This window comes from Gavialis gangeticus, unplaced genomic scaffold, assembly GCF_001723915.1.
Source record: "Gavialis gangeticus isolate Ggan-Ray unplaced genomic scaffold, GavGan_comp1, whole genome shotgun sequence".
Lineage (NCBI taxonomy): Eukaryota > Metazoa > Chordata > Crocodylia > Gavialidae > Gavialis > Gavialis gangeticus.
Window position 1 is genome coordinate 1,542,773 of NW_017729011.1, and position 11,520 is coordinate 1,554,292.

Sequence of the window (11,520 nt, forward strand, 5' to 3'; positions counted from 1 at the left end):
AGAAAGGTTCACAGGATAAGAAGTGTGAACAATTTGTCGTGGGACATCTCAAAGCACATCTGAATGTTTTCCTTCAGGTTACATCACTGAATCAATGGCAGAAAAGTGGCACTGCGTTCAGCTGCTCACTAAACCCTGACTGGAAGAGCGATGTGTGTACTCACTAATCTCAGGACATTTCTGTTCCGGGACAAACACAGGCAAAAAAACTTTTCAGGGACAAATGTTACTTGCCTCGGTGAGGTATTCACAGGCTGACTCAGACACTTCTAGGCCTCACAGGCAAAAGCATGCATACACATACACAGAGGCACAGCCAACAATACACCCACTCACACGCACAGGCTCCAAACACCAGCAGCATTGCACCCACCAGCAAGAAAAGCAAACATACCCACAGGTCCCCCTGCACGCACACATGGGCATACAGGTCTACCACACTCCCTTTCAGTCACACACAAAAAGCAGTAACACTTGAATACACAAACAGAAACACAAAAGACCATTATAACCTCAACAAGTTGTTTCTCCTACAGGCTATGTTAAAAGAGGCAGTGGAAAAGAGTGACACTTTTTAATAATTATTTCTATTTTTAAATATATGGGCAACACTAAGATAGAAAGCCAGGAAGGGCAATGCATCCTCCAAAGTATGTTATCTTCACAGTCATGGTTCCAGATGAGCTTTTGTATACAGTTAAATTTTGCATCTTCTCTGAAATCTCCATACATATTTAAATTGGGCCAAACTTTGGTGGACAGATCATACCCCAGGGGAAATTTGAGACCATCTGTCAAGGAGGTCACGTAAAAAGTGAGCTGCTGGCAAAGTTTTTAAAGCCTTCTATTCCTTTTTTTCAAGCACAAATAGGGGGAAAATTGGAGAAAGTTTGTATTACTGGAATGTCTCCGTAATATTAAGATCTGAAATGAAAAGTCTAGTCTAACCTTTGAAATGTAAAATGTAGCAAAAATTTTTGGCGTTATGAAGTGGTATGGCTCTGTGTTTGTGCACTATTACTATATCACATGCACTGTGGGCAGGTATCAGAAAGCTCCATGAGCAGATCTAGGATTTTGAAAAAAGGAGTGCAGATGGTGTGGTGCATCATCGCATATAACACAACACAATTTTTATTTCAGTTCAAAAGAAACTAGAAGCTTTAATGATAGGCTTAGGGGTCTAAGGCTATATTATTCAGTTCAAGTTCCAAGCAAAAATAAATATAATATTATGGAACTGTGAATTAATTTACTATACCATATATGGTATTATATATACAAACACAGACTAGGCAAAAATAATCAAGAGATTTCTTTATTCCTGTTGTCATTAGAATTAAATGTACATCTCTTTCCCATTCATAAAAACAAAATCTAGCCTTCCTGAGCGTCTGGAAAGTGCATCTAATGCAAGGGTAGGCAACCTCCAGCACACATGCCAGAGCATGCCAGGCAAAGGCATTTTGCATGGCACTTGCACCTTGGAGAAGGGGCCCAGGCTGCACTGCCAGAACAAGGACTGGGCTCCTTGCAGCTCCCCCTCTGTTCACCCCGGCACAGCAACATCTTACAAATTGAGGTTGTGGGTGTTTTTGGCACTCTGCCCAGAAACATTGCCGACCCCTAATCTAACGCTTCACTATAAGTTATTTTCACACTTGAGTTGATGTTTATTCACCGAAGTTAATGTTTTTAGCTAGAGTTAAAAACAGTCTGCAGGGCTGTGAAATAGGAGCTACATTACCAGGAACAGCTAACAGACAGCAGAATTACAGAAAAAGTGCTCAATTAGCGAGACATCAAGACCACTAAAAAGGAGAGAGGGTTGTTAACATCTATGGAATAAAATGTTTAAAAGGAATCAGGTAATGAGCCCTGAAGTCAAGAGACTCCCTCACTGCTGCCTGAATAGAAATGCTACTGCCTCTTCCAGACAATTGGTTTTCAACTTTGGGTGGACCAGGAATCAGAAGGAGGTGTAACTGCACCATTGTACTGCCTCTGGATCCACCCCTGGAGAGAGCTTCTCAACAAGATACCCTTCAGACCCCGCGAGGGGTCTCCAGTTCTGATCTAAGAGTGCTAATCTTTTCACTCTTGTTAATTTTCCTCTGGATTTCACAACCCTTACCATGCACCGAGGCCCCATACCAATATCTTGACATAGACTGCTGTCATTCCCTATACCTAACGGCTAGACTAACAGAGAAATTTGCACAGCTGTTTTTCTGGGACAGCTGGACATAGAGTATATTAGGGAATGCCTTACTTCCACACTGCTTTTTGGAACAAATGGGACCAATTTGTATACTTGCCTAGATTGTCTGTGTTCACTGATTTATTCTTTAGACAATACTTCCTGTCCAAAACTAGGAATGGCATACAGGAATCCCAGTTCCCCAAACTGTACAGTTGTGTAGCAAAACCATCTCCCACTGGCAAAACGTTCAGGGACTAAAGGTCTATGAGAACACCTGAATGCCCCCTGTTTAAACCTTTCAGCTGATCTATGTGCAGATCAATACAGTTCCAGATGATGAAGGCTTTGTTCAGTTAAGGTTCTGCAGCTGAATTTCTGCAAAAATTGCATCCTTTGTTAACCCTTTTTTTAAAAAAAAAGCCTGGAAATTGGTAGGCCAAGGCCTCCCAGAGACTGTGGAAAGTAATATCACTCTGCGCAGAAAGAATGTGTCAGTTTTCCATATCAGATCTGGGATCTGCAGAAACTGGTTGTTCCTGCATACCCACCCCAGCAAGCATATGGATGAATTTGCCTAGCAAATACATGCAGATGAGAGAATTTCTGTGTAGTGAACAGACAAAGAAATCTGCCACACAAACAGGAGGGTCCTTAATCGACCTGCATCTCTATTTCCCCTTTCAAAAAGAAGGCTGGTAATGCTCTCTTACTTCCGAGAGGTGCAATGTTGCTAAACTTGGTAACACTCGAAAAACCACAAAACCTAGAGCTTCTGTCAGGAGAGATGTGTGTGAGGAGAGGCGCTGGTACTAGAGGGACATGAGAGACCCAGATCTTTTTCAGGAGAGCAAAGGGAAATTGTGGGGGTCTGTGCTTGTGTTGGGGCCTTTTGATACCAGAATTTTAGAGAAGTGGTGGGACCGCTCCTCCCATCAGTGATGCAGAAGTGGAGGGCAGGTTATAGAGGGACCATGATCAACAATAGCACAGAGAAGTCAAAGGAGAAGGCTCTGGGCCACCCCAGTTAAGTGACTTCTGGGATATCTGGGAATAGGACAGGCTTGGGGCCACTGTTGGGATGCAACAGGCTTGCAGGGCTGGAGCCCTAAGTTCCTGATGTTGTCTTCAGGAGCCTGACATCTTAGCCACGAGAAAGCTAATCCATTGATAGGGACACATCAGGAACCCCTGCCAGCTCAGCTTGTTGGCAAGCTTCAGAGAAGCAAAGGGAATGTGTTTACTTGGATACTGGTTCTGTGCAGCAGGGCTTTTTGTGGTGCCCAAACCCTAGGTTTCCAACCCAGCGTGGGGGAGACCATACCAAAAATGAATACATTGCACTGTCAGAAAGACAGCTCCTCTGCTGTGCCCCAGGACAACCTCTCACCCCACCAAGACTCAACCGTGGGGTGCAGCACAAAGGACTCCAGGAGGGTGAGAATGACATCAGGCCTTCCCTTCCTATCAACAACTGGCACCTCAGACTCACAATTTTCACTGAGGATGGGAATAGTTTTCATCAGGAAAGAAAAGGGACAAATCTGTGGAGAATGGAAGGAACCTGGGGGCTGAAATGAGTGGGCTCCCTCAGGATACAGCAGTGGCAAGGCTGGGGAGTGCTGCCGCAATGGGGTGAGAGTCTGCTCGCTGTACGTACAAGCAGACCCTGTAACTCCCTGAAGTCTCATGTGTGGAGGTGGAAACAGCTCAAGTTCCCTGTCACTGCAGTCCCTCTGTCTGAAGCCTGGCCTAGACTCATGAAATAGGTTGGCCACTACAGTTAGCTGAAATCCAGCTGTGCTCTGTGTCACTCCATCACTCCCGTTTGGACTAAGGAAAGGAGAGGCATGAGGAAAGGGCTGAAGGCCATATGCACATCAAAGACACTAGATTACCCCCCAGGCTGCCTCTTTAGAGCACAGCAAGTTTTTGCATTTCCCCCATAACTCGTTTTCTATGTAGATTTGCTGTGCTGGGGCTAGTTCAGTGCCTGCCCTCAGGAGTTTCCCCACATCACTGTGATGAAACCTCATCATGTGGCAATGTAATGCCCTGAGCCAGAGGACAGAGCAAAGAATGAGGCATGTTATGGTCTTATTCCTCAGTAGGAGGGCAGGCCAAAAATATGCAACGTGTAGACCATAGGCTCTGTGCCATGGCAGTAGAGCAGGACCCAGAGACCTACACCATGCCCAGACACCCCTTCCTAGTAGTGGAACCAACCCTTTAATTTTTGTCTTGGTCTCACAGCTGGTCTGAGATCACAGCTCCTTCTTCCTTCTCTCCCAAAACAGCTGGGTTGGGCTAAGAGAAAGCACAAGAGCTTCTGTCCATCCTCTGTTTAAAGAGCCTCTCTAGTTTCCAGAGGAGTTTTCTGTAAAGGGATCTCAATGAAGCTGTGCCCCAGCCCAGCCCCACCACAGGTCTCACCTGGAGGCATCCAGAGGAGCTGCATGTCTTCAAACCCGCTGGTCTTCAGAGATGCAGGGAATCGTGGTAAGGGTGACAGCTCTCACTTCAGTCAAAAGGGAAAAGGAAACCGTTACTCCCCTAACTGTGGTGCACACAGGGAAACAGCTTTGTGCTGAGGGCAGGAGATAAAGCTGCTGTTTGTCCCACTGCCCTTCCTGGAGGGCTTGGCAAGCAAAGAATGCAAATCATGTGTAAACAAGAATTTCCACTGCCTGTTCCTGGGAAAGCACCTTGGCCAGAGCTGCAGTGGCAGAAGGAGTGGGTGCCCTGCTCTGCAGAACTCCTGCTGCTCTATTTCAGCACCCTTCTGAGCCCTCTAGATGAGCGAGTCCCTTCTGCCTATATCCCTCGGCCACATCCTGCCATGTGCAAGCAACAGGGGGGCTGCCTCAGGACTGTGCTACGCTGACCCAGATGTGAAGTCTGGCCTCTCGAGGTGCTGGCTGCAGGAAGATGGCAGCACCAGTTCTCCTGGCAGGGCACTACCTGCACTGCTCAGCGAGTGGCATCCACCTGGCTATTTTTCACCCTTTCCTATGCCCCTAACTGTAAGCTACACTGCACTTCACTTGGCTGAGATACCTCCAAACACACATGCACAGAGGCTGGCAGCTGGGTTTGTTGCAATAGGAAGCTACAGCTGGTGGCTGCTTGCCCGTTAAGGAACCAAAATATTGCACCAGTTCTCCAGGAACCTCACTGGCTTCCTCTTTCATTCAAGGGGCTCGTTTGGTCCGGAAAACCTTATGCCAAAATGTTCAGAAGTCAACACTGGCAGCGCTTCCACTGGAGCTCCCATTCATGGCTGTTACCTAGGCCCCTGGGTACTATGGGTGCTGCAAGCCAAAAGCAGTGGGGTTGGTAACTCCGCTGCCATCTTCACGAGCACTCTGTGCCCCTTGGGCACCTCTGATCGGTTCATGTGATGGACAAGCTGCAGCTACATGGGGCACCTTAGAACATGCACATAGACAGATTAGCCCGGCTGCAAGGAAGAGTAAGCCACAGGCTGGGAGAGATGGCGTGAGACGGATGAGTATAAAGGTCTGCAGTTCACAGTGAAGATGCTATACAGCCATATGCTATAGCCCAGCATGTGAACTTGCAAGGATGATGGCATGCAAAATAACCAAGGGAGAGGCAGGAAAGAGGGAGGCTGGCCCTTGCTCAGAGACAGTGAGGAAGTTACATTCTGCAGACAAGGTTCTTACCCCAGGAGAACCTTCCTTAGCATCAATGAAGCGCAACCTAACCGGGAGGACAGGACTACCCTGCTGAAGCTATATGGGACATGGCAGCTGGCATGAGGCTGCATGATACACTGGAAGGGAGCCTGGAGGAGGCACAACCTAGCTATGCTTTTTCAGTACTAGCCATCCTGAGCCCACTAACCAAAAGATTATTTAAGAGGCCATAGAGGACACCAATAGAACATGCCAATTTCTGTCCCCTGCTACCTCAGCACCATGGTGGTCCATAGACAGGAATAAGCCTTGGGCAGGTATTCCGTGAGACAGCCCTTTTTCCTACAGCCACAGCTGTCTACCATCTTGTCCCAGGGTTGATTTTGAGGAGAGTTAGGAACCCAACCTATTTAGGCAATCTCTCGTCCATTTTGTACCTCTGGAAATCAGGCTCCTTATCTAAAACCTTGTGTAACAAAAGCCTAGAATTTAAGCCAGTAATTCTAGTGTAGCTAAATCAATCGGGGGTGGGTGTGTGTATATGTATGTATGCATGTATGTGTGTATACACACAAGCACACACATATCTAAAGACCACCCATTTTGCTTTAAAAATTTCCATCCTGTGACTCACTTTTAGACTATAAACCAAGAGTGGGCGTCTCTTTTTTGACACGTGCTCTAGCTCAGTGGTTCTCAACCTTTTTTGTATCAGGACCCATTTGTAAACATTGATGGCCACTCATGGCCCAACAAATAGTTGAAAACACACAAGTATTTTTGCCCCCAAATACTTATTACACACTACAAGTTAAAGCAGCTCAACAGTCCTAATTTTAAAAACAGAGATCAGTATCAGCAGGCAAACATTAACAGCAATATCAACATGTGGCCCTACATTACTCCCAAGCAACATTCTGGTTTTTCCACGTTTTTCCATGTTTTTCCAGGACTGTTTGCAACCCTTTCATATATTCTTGCAACCCACCTTTAGGTCATGACCCATGGGTTGAGACATGCTGCTTTAGTTTACCAAGAAGTTGTATACTTGATACAGAAGTTGCTAGGTCTGGTTCTCTAGCCTGCTCTTTGTAGGAAGTTGGGCCATGTCATAGTGGTTCCTACTAGACTTTATTCTATACTCTGCTCCTGGAATGGTCTCACCATTGTTATCAGAAGACATAAAGCCCTTTACTTTCTCCTGCAGGATATTCATAAGTGGTGAGGTAACTCAGTTATGGAACTGTTCCAGGACTCATTCTTCACTCCAGTGAAGTTATCATGATTTGACCTAACCCCTGTTAGTGCTGAACAGTTTGCTTTACAAGAATTTTAGATCAGCATAACTGTGCTGTCTTGGAACGCAGGCTGTGAACTGACACTACCCCTCTCTCTGCAGGGTAGGAGAGGGTAGAGTCGGCTGAGAGTTACACCCCAACACTTCACTTTTCACCACAACGGCTTCCCTTTTTAATGGGAAAAAAAAAAGAGCAGTGCTTGCAGCGGGGGCAGGGCTGGGGCTTTTAGTCTTTTGACCAGGGCAAACCTCCAGGCCAGTTTCTGCAGAGTGGCTGTTTCTGCCTTCCTGTTTGGGGAGCTGGAGCAGCTGCAGCCCTAGATGCTGTGCAGAGCGAGGAAGGGGGAGTGGGGGGAAATATCTGTACAATAAAGCCGGTCCCATCCAAAGAGGCCAAGTCTCATCAGCCTTTCTTTGGGTACTTCCTTGTTTATTTTGGGTGTGTGAACAACACAATGGTTCCAGCATGGCTCATCCACCTCCTACAGAAGAGCAAGTCACTGGAATCACAGTCACTTATAAACAGGCAGGCTGGCTGTTGCCGATTCCAGTATCATGGCGAGGCAGTCCTTCCTTTGTCTAAACCACGGCCTAAGCCTGCTGTAAACAAGAGGAGGGACTGACAGGGCAAAGGGAGGAGAAAAGGAAAAAGAAGTGGAAGGAAAAAAAACTCAGAATGCAGAAATGCAGCGTATATGTTTCTGTACATTATATTCAGTGTAAGCAATGTAAAAAAAAAAAGAAGCAGGGGAAGAGGGAGTGAAAGACAACGGACTGACTCGTCAGTAGAGCGCCCCTTCTGCCTGCAGAGAAGCTATTGGCCTTGTCTGCTCTAGAAACACAGGAGTCCAAAATAGCCCCTGCCTTTCTTGCTGCAAACACCAAGCTCTGACAATGGAAGAACTAGTCCAGCCCTCCAGCAGCTCCCTGAATGTGACCCTGGCAGCAAAGCTTCTTCCAGGGTCTGCAAAGGGCAACACAATAAAAAGGTGGGAAAAAGCTGAAGAGCATGTTCAGAATTGTAATGAGAAGTAAGCTGTGCCTTCTTGCTCCCATTCAGCCCATGCCAAAGCCCAGATACAAGGCAGCATAGCTGGTTTGGTGGAGCTAGGAGCATACAGCAAGGTTCAGAGTTGATATACATTTGCCAGCAGTTAAAAACTTCTCTATCCCCATTTATATTTCAGTACTTTGCTTAGTCCTCTAATCACTAATTAGACCTACAAGAATGAGTAAGATGCAGACACACACATCTGTACTCTTAAGTGAAACCATGTGACAATAGTTATCTTCATATCCTCAGTTCACAGCATATAGTGACATTCACTGTAAACATCATACACAACAGACTGAATACAGCAGACCTAACTATAGTATCAGCGGTGCAACAAGCAGCAAAATGTGAAAACAAATTCAAATATGCTTTTAAAAATAATTTTGTGTAACCGGGGGTACCAGATAGTTAATACTACTCATACAGCTATTGCCAGATGTCATTATATAGAATAGTTCAATTTAAGTAAACACCTTTGTTATGCAGGAAGCTAATATAGGTGAGGAAAACAGGAGACCCGAGTTATCATAGATTTGGAGTCCTGCTAACTATCACCTGCTTTTGTAGAAGTTTTGTCAATTTAAAAATTAATTCAGCCCACATGGCACATCCTCATTTATGAATCCCATACAGTCAGGCACATGTACAATCTAAGGCTTAGGTCCTCTTCCACTTCCAAAATGTCAGGGTGTCAGATATGCAGCTATTAGGCATAAGCACAACTGTATTTGGCTGCATGCAGCAGCCACAAAACTGCTAGGCCAGGGGTTGGCAACATTTTTGAGTGAGTACCAAAAACATGCAAAACCTCAATTTGAAAAATGTTGGTATGCCAGGGGCAGATGGCAGGGGAGCTGTGAGAGGCCAGATCCTTGTTGAAGCAGCGCAGTCCAGGCCCCTTCCCTGCTATCCACCCCAAGGCATGTGTGCACCTGCTGCCAGGAACGAGCCAGGCTGATGCTCCATGGACCCCAGTGCAGCAGCTTGCAGCCTCCCTGCCGCTTGCTCTGAGCAGCCCAGGCTCTGTGGTGGGTAGCAAGGGCCTGCCCAGAGCCTGGGCCAGCTGTGGGAGGCAGCTGGGAGGTTTCAAGTGGCCGCACTGGAGTCTGCAGAGCCCTGGCCTGACCAGTTGCCAGCAGGTGCACATGCATCTCAGGACAGGCAGCAGAAAAAGGGATGGGGCTGCGCTGCCACAACAAGGATCAGATCCCTCATGGCTCCCTCATTGTCCACCTCAGGTGCACATGCACTCACCGCCAGCAACAAGCTGAGCCGGGACTTGGCAGACCCCCATGCAGCTACTTGCAGCTGCTTACAACATCCCAGCTGCCTGCCACAGCGGGCCCATGCTCTGAGCAGGCCCCTGCCACCTACCATAAAGCCTGGGCTGCTGGTCCTAGAGCTGTATCTAAAAGTGTAGTTCAGGTTACCTCTGCACAGTGCTGCAAAGCCATACAGGCTTATGCTTCCTGTCCAATAGCTTTTTGGACTCCCATGTTAAACAGATTGTGCATACTCTAAGTCATACTACTTACAAAGTTTTCCGTAGGCATTAAATCTTTCTCTCACTAAGAAATTGCATGGTTCTTTCTTCTTGGAAGCAGGCTGGCAGCTGTGAAATACTGTTTCACAAGACATTTAGTTGTGAGGCTTAAATGGCAAGGCTTCCCGAGAGAGAGAGAGCATGGGACTGCCCTTCACAGACCAGCTAGCTCCTTTGTGCCTTGCTGCCTGGACTAGCCTTTCCCCACAATGTTTCTGTCTTAGCTTTGGGGAATTTCCCTACAAGGGGGTCTCAAATACCTAGGGATGTAGAATTCAAAGTTATAAATAAAGAATGAGACCCTGCAGCTTATTAAATAAGAACACTTGTTAAAAGGACTTAATTTTTCCCCTTTCCAGTGGGGATGGGGGGGGGGGGTCTTCCAGTTTCATCAACAGACCTGTCTGAAGTGTGGACCATGTTGCTGACACTTTGTATGATGCCACATGCCACGCATGCATCCTCCGTGCCTCAGGAAGATGGGAGAGCCTGGACTATAGAGTCACAGCAACCTAGTTATTTTTGAGGGTTTGAACAAAACCAGAGAGCCTTAGCAAACATACTTGTAACAAGAATCCCCCTCCCCCCAGGCAATGTAGGAAATAGTTCCCTGGGGGAATTCCTGAGTATGGTGCTCGCCCCATCCTTGGGGGTCTTCAAGAGGAGACTGGACAGGCACCTGGCTGGGATCACATGACCCCAGGGTTGGTGACTCTTTTCTTGCCTGCCAGGGGCAGGGGGTCAGGCTAGATGGCCCACTGAGGTCCCTTCCAACTCTATGAATCTATAAACTAAGTTAAAAAAAATCCTTGAAGCAAAAGCACTGACTGCTCCACACTACAGGACCAGTCTGCAGGATGGCTACCACTTCCTCTGCAAAAGCAATAGCATCCCCCCGTGGGCAGCACTAGGAAGCACAGTAATTGATATTCCAGCTGCTTCTATTCCAACAGCAAAGCAAAGCCTAAACTCTCATAAATCTCATTAGTATACTAAAACTGAACGACCCCATTTCATTGCTTGAATAGTTGAGCAAAGACATCAGTACAATGTTGCCAGCTCCAAAGATAAACCAAATTATAAGTCAAGTCCCCCAACATCCTACAATTAGCTTAAAATCAAGAGAAGATAAATAGTTGGAGTTTTGCCTTTGCCTGTTGGGTTTTCAGGCCCTTGGGGAACAAATTTCCACATTTTCCCAACACCCACGAAGGCAAGAAATGGTTTTGCCTAGTGAAAACTAAAAGAAACATTAAATATCGTGAGAAAGCTAAGATCCATTGGCTGGAAGTAGAAGCTAGACACATTCAAATAAAAAAAATAAGGCACCAGTGTGTGGCACTAAGGGTAAAAAGCCATTGGAAGCCATTTAATAAGGCATGTCCTGAGTTTCCAATCATAAGAAATTTTTACATCAATATTGCATCGTTTTACAACAACTAGATAATTGTTCAGCCTCCAGATTCTCCGACCAGTTGGAGATGTGTCTGGTCCATGGCATGACTCACACCCAGCTGCCCACAGCCCCAGTGGGAGGTTCAGCACCTGGAAGGAGAACAGAGAGGCATGTTGACCATGCCACTGCTCCCTCAGCCATACCCCTGTCCTGGAGCTGGGTGTAGACATGGTGCGGGGCCACTCTGGCAACTCTACAGCACACAGGGCAAGTCCCAGGTAGATAGCAGCATTTGGTGCTTTTAATCTTTAACAACAGCATAAATCTTTGCTTTACCCCTACTGGTTGGGATGCTCTAGTCCAAGCTTTGC

General features: G+C 46.6%; 1 protein-coding gene across 1 annotated transcript in view; it reads right to left on the bottom strand.

Moving 5' to 3' along the window:
- TOR4A (torsin family 4 member A) overlaps positions 1-4,803 on the bottom strand; it is a 34,139-nt gene extending 29,336 nt beyond the window's left edge. The window contains exon 1 of the mRNA XM_019510351.1: positions 4,634-4,803. The gene's annotated coding sequence lies outside the window, so the exon portion shown is untranslated. The remainder of the gene's footprint in view (positions 1-4,633) is intronic.
- Positions 4,804-11,520: the final 6,717 nt, after the last annotated feature.